The sequence below is a fragment of the Montipora capricornis genome, chromosome 9, assembly GCF_036669925.1.
Source record: "Montipora capricornis isolate CH-2021 chromosome 9, ASM3666992v2, whole genome shotgun sequence".
Lineage (NCBI taxonomy): Eukaryota > Metazoa > Cnidaria > Anthozoa > Scleractinia > Acroporidae > Montipora > Montipora capricornis.
In genome coordinates, this window is record NC_090891.1 from 5,547,119 (window position 1) to 5,554,618 (window position 7,500).

General features: G+C 37.4%; 1 protein-coding gene and 1 long non-coding RNA gene across 2 annotated transcripts in view; one reads left to right on the forward strand and one right to left on the reverse strand.

Moving 5' to 3' along the window:
- Positions 1-7,500, reverse strand: part of LOC138017184 (adhesion G protein-coupled receptor L4-like) — a gene marked incomplete at its 5' end in the record, with an annotated part of 124,930 nt that overhangs the window by 110,256 nt on the left and 7,174 nt on the right. The gene's annotated exons all lie outside the window — the stretch shown is intronic.
- The window catches only part of LOC138014904 (uncharacterized), a 10,569-nt gene that overhangs the window by 219 nt on the left and 2,850 nt on the right, over positions 1-7,500 (forward strand). The window contains exon 2 of the long non-coding RNA XR_011125446.1: positions 5,251-5,348. This is a non-coding gene — a long non-coding RNA (uncharacterized lncRNA). The remainder of the gene's footprint in view (positions 1-5,250; positions 5,349-7,500) is intronic.

Sequence of the window (7,500 nt, forward strand, 5' to 3'; positions counted from 1 at the left end):
TTTGCCCCGTAACTTATCTATTGTAGATTACCTCCCAATTGTAGATTACCTCCCAACCTTTTCAATCTTATGATCATACCACATCTCTGAGACTTACATATTGAATCGATGGCACATCTTCCAGTGTATTACCTGCGCAATTTTATCACTTCGCCATGCTACATGTAGTGCACTGCACTCGCTCTGATTAGTCTGATACAGTAATGCTCATGCAGAACTGTCTCATCTCTGGCGGACCACACATCCCACACGTTCCTGAAACATCTTCATCTTTTATCTCTGATAAGCTCTGTGTTCCCATAAAACTTTCCATATCGAGCATTGCTGGTGTACTTCTGTAATAGGTCCCTTTTAATATCTTCTTTCTCCTTGCCTTTTCCCGGGAAGTTCTTATTGCTCACTTCTCTGATGAAGATTTCACCACTCCTTGCCGCATATTTTCGCAGACTTTCAATTTCCATATTGTTGAGGGACATAGTTTTTAAGTGTTTAACCCACTGACACCTCAAACGCCCTGGAACGCCTCCAGTTGGCGAGTAAAATCGTCTTGCGTTAGACAGAGTAAAATCTGTCACTCCCAGGGGGTCAGTGGGTTAACCCATTCACACTTAAAACGCCCTAGGATGCCCCCCATTGACGAGTAAAATCGTCTGGCGTTAGACAGAGTAAAATCTATCACTCCCAGGGGGTCAGTGGGTTAACCCATTCACACTTAAAACGCCCTAGGATGCCCCCCATTGACGAGTAAAATCGTCTGGCGTTAGACAGAGTAAAATCTATCAAGTGTCATCCCTCCCAGGTGTCAATGGGTTAACACGGTCCTCTACACTAATCAAACCCTTTCCACCAATTTGCCGTGGCAAATTAATATAGTCTCTTAATGTTATTTGTATGATTAAAGTTTGATAAATACTTAAAAGCTTCCTTGTCTTTTGGGCAATTTCTTCCAGTTTATCCTTCTTCCAAAATATAATACCAACCCCATACCTTATCACAGACACTGCTCTTGGATTCAAGGCAAATCTTGTGTTTCCTGCATTAAGTTTTGAGTTTTATAATGTGCTTTTCACCCATATGAAGTACTCTTTTCTGACTATATCTTTCATTTCTGTATGTTTCATGTTGTCTGCTTCAAAAACCCTGAGGTATTTAATGTACACTTTATTTTTGTCTATCTGCGTCATCAGCTGATAATTCGGTAATGTTTTTCCCCTGCTTTCTTCTAACTTTCCCCGTTTAGTGACCAAAAGTCCAAAACCCACATTTTTTAATGCTAAACTTCATTCCAGTATCCTAGCTATATACACATACTGTATTGATCAAGGAATTCCGCTGTTTTTCATTGTTTCCATACGGTTAAAGGTCATCCATAAAGAACAACTGATTTACGGTAACATACTTTACTCTTCCTCAAAATCAATGTCAATGGTATCAATACATCATCATCATCATCATCATCATCATCATCATCATCATCATCATCATCATCATCATCATCATCATCATCATCATCATTTGAACCTCTACCCTGAGATATCCAATACTCTCCTCGGTATCCTTGCTGATCCCAGTGGGGCAGCTAAAATTGTACTCTGCTACTACCGGTACTTCCTTCTTGATATCCAGCTTTTTCAACTCCTTCTCCAGTACTGTTTTGCCACAGCTCCCAATTCTCCTACTGTACAACCAGTAATACTTTTGCTGATCATGAGGTGTTCCACAATCTTTGAATCTCCCTTGCCAAGTCTTAGTACAGTACATGTACTTTTCAATCTCCACTTTCTCCTTTTTCTTCTCTTGTACTCTTCCATGTCTACATGTAGGTATTGATGCATGTACATTTATGACCAAGCCTGGCAAAAAGCGCCGGTCATCAGACATTTGTCCGGTAAACTTGAGGTTTTGACTGGCAAATGATCAGTCTGACCGGACAGGCTGATCAGGGTCTTCTGATATGATGCAAAGTAAAACTGTATTTTTACAGGTGCATTGATTTAAATTAAATAACACTGCAATGTACATGTGCTGTGGAATCAACAACGATACTGTTCCCCAAATGCATGTTGTTTGTGTTTTCATTGGACTGATAAGATTTTATGACCAGTTTTACAGTGAATTTTTAGGGCCTCAAATTACATTTCTTATCGTGACTTCAATAACTAACGTTATTGCCTATGCACAAACAAAAGCTGAAACATATACAAATGTATTTTGTTCAACTAGAATGACAAACAAAGAAAGCAAAAACATAAGAATTCTCAATAGAATGGCAAACGAAAGCAACAGTATTGTCAAAACAGTATTGGGCAGTGTGCGCATGTTTTGATTGTTTTCATTGTCATGCAACAAAAAGCAAATTCAAAACCGTTCAATAAAAGAATCCAACAACTTGAAATGATTTCAAGACAAATATATAAACCGTTTCTCCAATTGTCAGGTCTGTGTGGTACATCGTTTCTGAGTTATCAATTTCCCGAAGCATTTCACACAATGCTGCCATGTTGGTAGACCGTCCGTGGTCCACCAATATGGTGGCCAGTAATCAACGAAAACACCTGGAGTTCACTTTTCCGCAAATGTGCTTACTTAAATCAGAAACCCATAAGGGTTGAAACAATACAATACATGCTTAATTGACCACTCCCCATGGGGGCTTTTCAGGGCCAATGAAACACAACGAAACGGCAGAACAGAACAACAACAACTGTTAAGAATCCCAACTGGCCAGAGGCAAGCCAGTTGGCTATTTACAAGTGCAGCTGGGAAGTTGAACCAGGGACTACCAGGATCAAATTCACCAAATGGTCAGAGCAGGTCTTGAACCCGGGATCTCCCGATCTCAAGGCAAGCGCCCTAACCACTGGGCCACACTGCCAACATGAAACGTGTAACGCACGTTCACAGCTTCCGAATATTAAGTGCGAACTGATTGGTTGAATGTTTCAGTGCTAAGTACCATCTTTGGAAACCCCTTGCTCTTGTTGTTCCAAATATGGTAATTAGCAAATTGAATAATTATTCAGATGAAGCTTGTTCCCCAGCACACAGGGGGCCGTTACACGTTTCAACCCTTGTGGGTTTCTGATAAAATACATGTGTATGAACACCTCTTGTAATGTACTTGAAATCCACAAATGTCTGAGAATCATAGAAAGAGACAAGCTTTTCAATCAGCTCTGTATCCTGGGGTCACGCAAGGTAAAAATTCGGAAATTCAAAAATGCTGTATCCGAAACAGAGGACGTTATGGAACTGGGAAAAAGATTTATTTCTAGTTCATCTTCAACCCTCATTTAGATACAGAAAATATGTGCATGTGAATATTTCAAAGGTTTAATTTTAAATACTGTTTTTTGTACATTGGTCTGAAGAAAGTTCTAAAATATTTGAATGGAATCTTGAAAGATTTTTTTTGAAATTCTTCCGAATATGACTGAAGAATAATTTGAACAACAACAGTGGTGTCTTCCCACATGAATATTGACATAATGTTAAGTGATTTTACCCCATAAGATCTTACACGGGATTCCGATCATGCTAGAGCAGAAATAGTTTCAGGCCTGACGTTAAAACACGAAAAAGAAGGATCTTCCTGTCCGGCTACGGGCAATGCAAAAGATTTGAACCTTAACCCTCACCCTAACCACTTTTAAAAAAGAAAAAAAAGAAAAAAAGAAAAACGAGACAATGAAAATGAGGTGCCGTGGCCTGGCCTGACACATGACAGGCTTATAGCAAAAAAAATTATTTGTAGGCTTAATGACCCATGTGTGATTTAGATCTTAATTGTCTTTGAAAACAATATCTGCTCTTTGTGCCTGTATAACAATGATCTGTTTGTTTAGAGAAATCCAAAAGTATCTTTGCTTTGCTATTTTCTGCCACTTTCTTCTCAACATGGTCATACCAATTCCTTGAGTATGAGAGATAATATTTTTTACATAGATTTTAGTGTATTATTTGAGCTACTTTGTCATGTCTCTTTAGAACTACATTCACATTGTGCAAGTTTGCTACACAAATGGAGAATGTGAAATATAGTTTTGTCTCTCTATTTATACATTCTGCATTTTGTGGTTGACTGGCTTGTTTTTCTATGATAACCTCCCTCCATCAAGTTGTTAGTGCCTGATCCTTTGCAGTTTCTTCTTCATGTACATGTATCCATTCCTGAGCCAATAATTGTAGCCATGGCTGACTGGGCTACCCTGCCTAAATAAAGTTGACTTGACTTTTCTGATCTTAATCTTATTGTTTCCTCCACTGATTTCAGTCCTCTTCTGCCCTCATTCCTTGCTAAGTAAAGCCTGGCCATGCTTGCTCTGGGATAATGATAATAATAATTAGAATGATAATAATAACAACAATAATAATAATAATAATAATAATAATAATAATAATAATTATTATTATTATTATTATTATTATTATTATTCCATGAAGCTGTAAAGCTAAATGCACCATGATAATAATAATAATTTAATAATAATAATAATAATTATTATTATTATTATTATTATTATTATTATTAAATTATTATTATTATTATGGTGCATTTAGCTTCATGGCAGGTACAGTGTACTGTATGGTACACCCTGTACATTGTAATCAAAACTTCAAGAAATTTTAATCCCATCATCAGGTCATAACAAGCTGCCTTAGACTTCAAGGACTCTTTGGAGGATTGTTGCTTATCCCAGCAAGAGCTGCCAACTCTATCCCAGCAAACATGTACATGTAGTCCCGAGCCAGTCTCTTTGGAATAGTACCCAGTGCTCCAATAACAACAGGGACAACTTTAACACTCCTTGATCTTCCACAAGGCTTTTATCTCAACTGCCAGATCCAGATACTAATCTTGTTGACCTTTTCCTCTTGTTTGATATCTACCCTTCTGTCACTAGGGCATGCAATAGATGAGGCAATTTTTGTTTTGTTTGTACACAAACACAATGTCAGGGTGATTGTGATCCAGTTTCTTATCTGTTTGTATAGAGAAATCTCACAGTAGTTTAAAAATTCTCAGACTCATAGTTGTACAGTGTATAAGCAGTTTAACAGCTGAGGGCAACTTGTATGATGGACCTGAATACCAATACATGATAGTTAATTGCATGTCTGGTCAGGTGTGCCACTGGTCCATGTAACTATATAAATATGCCAAAGGAATCTATTAGTCTACATTATTATTGTTACATGTAGCAATTGTACAATGTAATTAAATTTAATTGTACCTCTAATTTCTTGCAGCCTGCTCCATATGCCTCTGGAGAACAAGCTGTTTAATTGTCACCAGAAGACTGAGAATACTTTAAATATGTTAATTCATTCAAGGTGCAAAGATACATGTAAGTACTATTTTTATTAAACTCACAAAAAGTAACAGTTATTATAACAAGTATACACAGGAAGTTATTGTCAAAATGTCAGTCTTTATTCCAGAAATTGGCCAATGAGGGCTCAATTATTGTCAGCTGGAGAAACATTTTGTAACCATGCATTATCAAATTTTTCATTATGGTTAACCTCAGTAGTGCTAGAGTCTGGGCTTCTCATAGGATGCGGAAAAAAATGAAAGACTATGCGGAAATTTTTGGCCATAATTATTATGCGTAAACATGCGTTGATTATGCAGAAATTACACTGGATTATGCGGTTCCAAATTTAAGCAATAATTTGTAGAACTAATAATTACATGTAGGCTCGTCCAATGTATTTACATGCTTATGGTAAGTCAAGACTCGAAATTGCGACCAATACAGTCTAATTTGCAACTGAATTTTTTCCCTTTGCAATTTCCGACCAGCTTTCACCGTTAAGATAAAAGGGTTAGCAATTAGCTTTTTGCTGAACCTTTTGCTAAAATAAATAAAGCCAAACCTAAAAGTGGAGCTCCCGTTTTTAACCCCAAAAAGCAATAAAATGTTTATGGAAATAACTATGCTTCTGCATAAAGTACAGATTGAATTAATCATCATTAGTGTGGACAGTTTACAGTGATCAAACAGATCAAACACCTCTGAGCTGACAGCATGCAGCAAACAAACAAGCCTTCCAAACAATAACCAACAATTTTAGTCAACTAAAACTGAAATTACACGCATAGTGATGTCTTTCACAACATTTTCTGTTTGACTGACAATCTTTACTCTTTAATCTTTACTAGGATTTCTTTGCTTAATTTTTTCAAATTTCGTTGCCTCTTCTCTGATGCTCTTTCCTGTTCTTTATCCTGTTGCTCATCACTAATATGATTTCCCGCCAAAAAACGCCGGTTGCCAAGTGCAATGCTACCATGCGATTTCCGGCCAAGAAAAATTGTCCGAACACTCCTGTTCCCACAGGCTGTCCGGCTTCCCCACCTCCACCCTAACAGTCTGTACGGGCGGACAGATGTACGTGACATCATAACAAAAATTTCTCGCATGGATACTCTCACCCATGGTGCTCCGCTGGCACCCTTTGCGTGCCTAAGATCCGCTATTAATATTAAAGTCTTGTAGCCCTGATCATCTACTGTACATTTGATGAATTGATGTCAGTTTTTCATGCGTCTGTCCTGTTATTGATCATGAATTTCATCATAACATTGTCAAAGTAGCTGAGTGGATCCACCTCCACCCCGACAGTCTGTACGGGCGGACGGATGTACATGACATCATAACAAAAATTGGATCCGCAGACTACTTTGATAATGTTATGACGAAATTCATTGTCAATAACAGGACAGATGCATGAAAAACTGACATCAATTTGTTTTTCACAATAACAAAAAGGAGAGGGGTCAAAATTAAGTCAAACCATGTGAAGAAGGGGAGACAAAAATGCGAGAACTTCAATCTGACGCGAGCAATGTCGTGTCATTATCGCATATTATCGCATTATAAATTTATGTAAGACAGGACAAAGATCTTTCCAGTAGAGGGGAGTACATGCTTGAAACGGTTTATCTGTGGATGCTAGAGAGTACAGCCCAGAAAAAAATAAATATACCGTATTTACCCGTGTATAAGTCGACCTTTTATGGCCTCAAAAGAAGCTCCAAAAATCGCCCTCGACTTATACACGGGTCAAAGATTTTGAGCTAAGTTCCAGCTAAGTAATTTATTCAAAATTAACATAATAATGTTGTCTTGGGAATAACGAACGCAGTGGACACAAGCCGATGTACATTGTAAAAGACTTCAAAATGAATGACAAAAGACTTCAAAACGAATGTGAGCAATTCCAGTTGAAATAAAAAAGGATTTGTCCAACTCTAAATGTTGAAGATACTCACAAGCACAAATATGAAACAGTTTGTACAGTAATTAACATAATTTTTTATTCTACTATATATATATACACACACACACTGTGGCTGGAACAGTTTGTACAGTAATTAACATAATTTTTTATTCTACTATATATATATATACATATATATATCTGACTGATTTTTGAAGAAGGTGGCTGCTTAAATTTTCGGTTGAATACGGGCGAAGCCCGTATTCAACCTCT